Here is a 5,404-nt window from a genome sequence, read left to right as displayed (position 1 = left end):
GCATGCCTATGTGTTATTTGTTAAGTGCTTTATTAGGCTTTTGCATCTAATCGAGCATGCTAAGTGTTATGTGCTATGTGTTTATAAGTGATTTGTATGCCTATTGTGCTTTCCATAGTCATGAACGAATGTGATGGATGAATGCACGTCACCACACTAGTCCAATGCTAGTTGTGGTTCCTTGTTCCGTCACCACACTAGTCCAACGCTAGTTGTGGTTCCTTGTTCCGTTTCCACTAGTCCAATGCTAGTGGGAATTCATAGAGAGGGCTAGTCCAACGCTAGACCCAATAGGCCATCCCTCGTTAGTGCATGCTTGCATGTTCACTACATTTCATGCATTTTTCTTAGTTTTTTGGCATTTGGCATGCCCCTCAATACCTTCCCCCTTCATTCTAGGTTTTTGCATTTCATGCTAGTCATAGGGTCCATTTGTTTGAGTGTCCCCTTTTGATAAGGGAAACGAGCGAGTGTGGCTCCACAAATAGCCTTAGCACGCTAGTTCTCCCTTCTAATCAAAGGGAAGATTAAAGTCACAAAGTTAGGACTCCCCGTTCCCGTCTTGATGCATTCCCATAGGATTCATGCATTTCATTCATTCACTATCACTTACTTTATATTCTATCCCTTTTTCTACATTCTCACTTCACACTACTTTAATTTTGCACGTTTTCACTCAACTACTCACATTTTATACCATATCACTCGCACACTTGCACTTTATGTTATTTTACATTATCGTTCTTTATTCACCTTACCTTGTAAATACATTTGCACACCTCCACTTACATCCTATTATTTTATCACTTTTTCTCACTTCACACAAACTCACATTTTCACATGGCATGCATTCCATTCATTTTATGTCATTTAGGATTATGTGTGACCTCTCCAAAGGATCATTACTGGGCTTCACAATTGATGTGAATGGTACCACCCAATCTTTGAAGAGAAATTTCTCCCATATCCCCATAGGTCTAGGTTTTTGCATTCATATAGACTTATCCAACACGCTATACATACTTTGGGTAGAAAAATTAGGAAAGGTGGGGCTAAATCACGCAACTAGCCTTGGCTAGGTCGAAGGGGTGCCTTGGATTTTATCCTTGCCTTCCCCTTCGTCAAATGTGACTCCCGAATCTTTTTCGTTGGTTTACGTGGACTAGGAGTCGTTCAAAAGGGGTTTCTTTCTATCTTTCCTTTAGAAAATTTCTTTTTTTTGGGTGACTTGGTACACCCTAACTCTATACCAAGTGGCGACTCCATTTTTCATTAAAAACCCCCTTTTGAACTTTGTTTGGCCAAATCGTCGCATTCTCAAGTCCCATGGCCTTTTACTTTTCATTTACACACGTTCACATTCCACTACACACTCTCACCACATCATTCAAAAATTGGGGCGCGACAGTTGGCGACTCCACTGGGGATTTTTCTAAGTGGGTCCAAGCATTTGATTTGGCTATTCTTTTCTCTTTTCTACCCTTGCTATGCATTGCATTTGGATTTTAGGGTTGCATTTTTCATTTTTAGGACTTTTTGCCTCGCGCGCATATTAAACTGTTCCCTCACTCACGTATGTATGATTGGTTGTTTGAATGTATAGTTTACTTGTTTATCTCGCGCTTGCATTGCATTTGGGGGGGGGGTGTCACCTTTAGAGCCTCGCGTGGTTCTCAACCCCTTCCCTCAAAATAGGAAAACACTTCATACGTGCACGTTTACTTGCTTTTATCCCATTTTATTTTATTTTTCGTGGGCGTTTCCCACACCGCCTTGTAGGATTAGGATCGATTGCCTTGGATAGGCGGCTGGTGTGCTCTGCGCCCATAGCGCTACCTAAGGGATCACTCGAGCCACCGATCAAAGGCCCTGGGAGTGATGACCCTTCGCCTTTAGGTCTGAAGGCTTGGGAGCCGAGACTTATCGAGTCTAGTCGCATTAGTGAACCCCAGCCTCATGCATCCATGTTAGCATTTTCCTAGGATAGAGTCAGCCTCACCCTATTATAAGCACATTAGGCACGAGGGAAGGGGTTCCACCCCTTTTATTGGCTTTTATCGTATTTCTTTTCTTAATTGCTTCCAATGTGTTATGTGTACTATCAACTGCACTAACCATTTCATTGTTTCCTTGGTTTGCATTCATGTGCCCTAGCAATAAGAGGCCTTTTTGGCACTCTTTTAGTGACTCACCCACTAGATAGCTCACATGTTTAAATTTCAGTCTTTGCACTTACTTTTCAATAAATACATTTCATGTTTAGACCTTTTTCCCCCGTTGCATTATTTATATCCTTTAGGCCATGTTTGTCACATGTTTATATCGCTTTAATAAATGGCATTATGCATAAACCATAGAAAGGGAATGCCACATAGGGAATCCCGTATTTAGGAATAAGCCACCTTGTGTCTCGGATACTTAATCCAGTGAGACTTGCACGTTTACATTTTGTACCATCTAAAGGGGTAGTGCACAAGGTAAGGTAGGATCCGATCATTTTCATAGAGTGATCTTTGGAATATGAGCATCTAATAATCACTTTTTGGCCATTTTGTCAAAAATTGGTAAAAATCCCTTGCATGAAGGACGTTAATTTGAAGAAATTCACAAATGATTCCTCCTATTGAGACGATAAATAAATTGAGGCCAAAATTTGATTTTTAGAAGGTCATAGCCTAATGCACCTCAGTAATTTTGAAATAGCCAATGGTCGGACAATTCAACCAATCCATTTTGCCAATTCATTCGATAAATCATCAATTCGTTTGACCAATTTACCCTTTTTAGGGTCACCTGGCCGATTTTTGAATAAATCATCAATTCATTTGGCCAACTTACCCTTTTTAGGGTCACTTGGTCGATTTTGAATAAATCGTCAATTCATTTGACCGATTTACCCTTTTAAGGGTCATTCGGCCGATTTTTGAATAAATCACTAATTCAATTTCATTCATTTGGCCAATTTACCCATTTTTAGGGCAACCGAGCCGATTTTGAATAAATCAAGTTTCGTTCAATCTATTTGATCAATTTACCCTTTTTAGGGTGATCTGATTAATTTTGGATAAATTAAATTTCATTCAATTCATTTGACCTGTTTCCCTTTTTAGGGTAATCCGGTCGATTTTTAATAAATTGTCAATTTCATTTGACCAATTAGGATTTCAATGTCGAATTTCAAAATGGAAAACCCAGTCGATTTTGAGAAAAGCATCCATTGCATCCAGCCATTTGATCAGTTGGAGTTTTGACCCGTGCTTCACTGAGAAAAGTTGTCAAAACGAATTCCAATCTCTTCGATAGGAAGTTTGTCAAGGTCAAACCCGTGCATTTTTGCAAGTTCTTGTATCGATCAAAAGTGATCAATCCCTTCGGACGAGGTCCTCATTTTGACAAACGTCTCTTCTCATTCCAATGGGCCAAATTTTTCAAATTATTTTTCACTCCATAAGCTGATTGGATCCATCAGGTATTGTATAGTGCCTGCTCTGGAGGATTGCATTTTCATGCTAGGCCTACCCTTGGCACAAAAAGGGTTCCCCCATAAGACATGCATATCGATTTTATATTCTTGCTTACTAACTCAGGGTATTTTTCTTTTGTTTTCCCCCCTCCCCCTGCATTCGTAAAAATACTCCAATAAAGGGGAAATATTTTTCTATATCTGATGACACTTCTGATCTAATAAAGTGTCAAAATTGCAAGTATTGCGTGATTCTTGGGCAGATCCTACAATGAAAACATAAATGATCTATCTGAAAGTTCTACGCTAAAGCCTCTGAGAGATTTTGTAATTATTTTTGAAAGGAAAATTCTGTTTATTTGATTTGTTAATATATTTTGCTCCAAAAGAAAATGAGATGAAAAGTGTATATGTGGAGCTCTTTACAAGTTTCTCTCTTCTCATTGTATTATCATTGAACGACAAATTTTGTTTTAATCTTGTTAGTAATAAAGTTTTGGACAATTATTGTTTTGTGTATATTCATGTACATTTCATTCTTTATTGAGGTCATTAAGAGATTTCATGGTGAAGTTTAAGAAATAAGCTCAAATTGAGATTTTTCAACCTCTGGCCTAAAAACTCACAAATGTGTACACTAGATTGGTGATCCGAGTTACACAATAAGAGTGCTCGAAATTAAAAAGAGGTCACTCAGAAGGCCCATGAGATACTTTTCTCCTTCACTTAATCCCAAAATAAAGTCAGTCACATTGATTGATAAATTGGGGCAACTTTTGCTTGAAAATGTTCAAGGGTATCTAATCTGGTTCAATCACATCTAAGTGAAAGCAAAAAATGTGCGTTATTCTTGTTTGTTTTGAAAATTTGGAATGACACTTCGAGCATTCGTTTCACTACCTATACAGATTTTTATCATTTGCTCTCCCATTTGAGCCTATAAAAGAATAATTTCGTTTCAAATAAGTGCCTTGGTGATCACTACCCTACATTGGAAAATTTTCAAATATCAAAAAGGGGAATGGATTTTCAATAACCATTTCGTTACTGTGGTTGTCATGAGGTGTAAGAATGATGCTTTGGCCATCGCTCCTACAATCCAAACACTATTTATCCCTTGCATCCGCATTTGAGCCAAATAGGTGGTTCCTTTCAAATGCACTTGTGATCGTACCCCACATTGGGGAGGGAGATTGGAGAATTTTTCAAAAAGAAGAAAAGCAAAAGTGCCAAAATTAAAAGAAAAGAGGGAATCGCAAATTTGAAGAAATTTGATTCTACCTGGGTTCAAAAGAAAAGAAAAGAGAAAAAGGACAAGTTCTGTTTCATAGATATGAATGAGTAAGAGTCTTCCTCAGTCAATTAATTCCGATACATGCAAAAAATTTCGCATTAACGAAAGTTTCCTTTCAGAGTCAATGTAAGGAACGGAATACAAGTCAGGCCATCTTCTTTTCCAATCGAACATCTATCCCTAATTATCCTTTTTGAGCCACCAGAATGAAATACTTCGTTTGGCAACCCCTGAGGATCGCAAACCCCACACTGGGGCAAGTTTGAGTTGAAAAAATTTCAAAAAGTGAAAAAGTGAAAAGTAACAAAATCAAAAACAAAAGAAGAAAAGAGAACCTCAGTTCAAAAATAAACTGGGACAAATTTCAAAAAATGGCAAAAAGCCGGAAAGTCAAAGGAAAAAAAATGAAAAGTGAAAAGCCTCAATTGAGCATAAACTGGGGCAAATTCTGATTTAACCCTAAAATTCTGATTTAACCCTAAAATAGGGTTGGCGCAACAATGCGATCTCAGATTCTTCAAACCACTCTTGCAATCTGCTTTCAAGCCTTAACTCTTCTAAGCACCCCACCTGACCCCATTACTAAAGCCGAAAGTCCTGACTTCTGTTCTTTGCAATGGCCCTGTTAAGAAAATTTCTGATGGCGG

The sequence above is a fragment of the Coffea eugenioides genome, unplaced genomic scaffold (genome assembly GCF_003713205.1).
Source record: "Coffea eugenioides isolate CCC68of unplaced genomic scaffold, Ceug_1.0 ScVebR1_53;HRSCAF=282, whole genome shotgun sequence".
Lineage (NCBI taxonomy): Eukaryota > Viridiplantae > Streptophyta > Magnoliopsida > Gentianales > Rubiaceae > Coffea > Coffea eugenioides.
Note: the sequence above shows the minus strand (reverse complement) of the source record.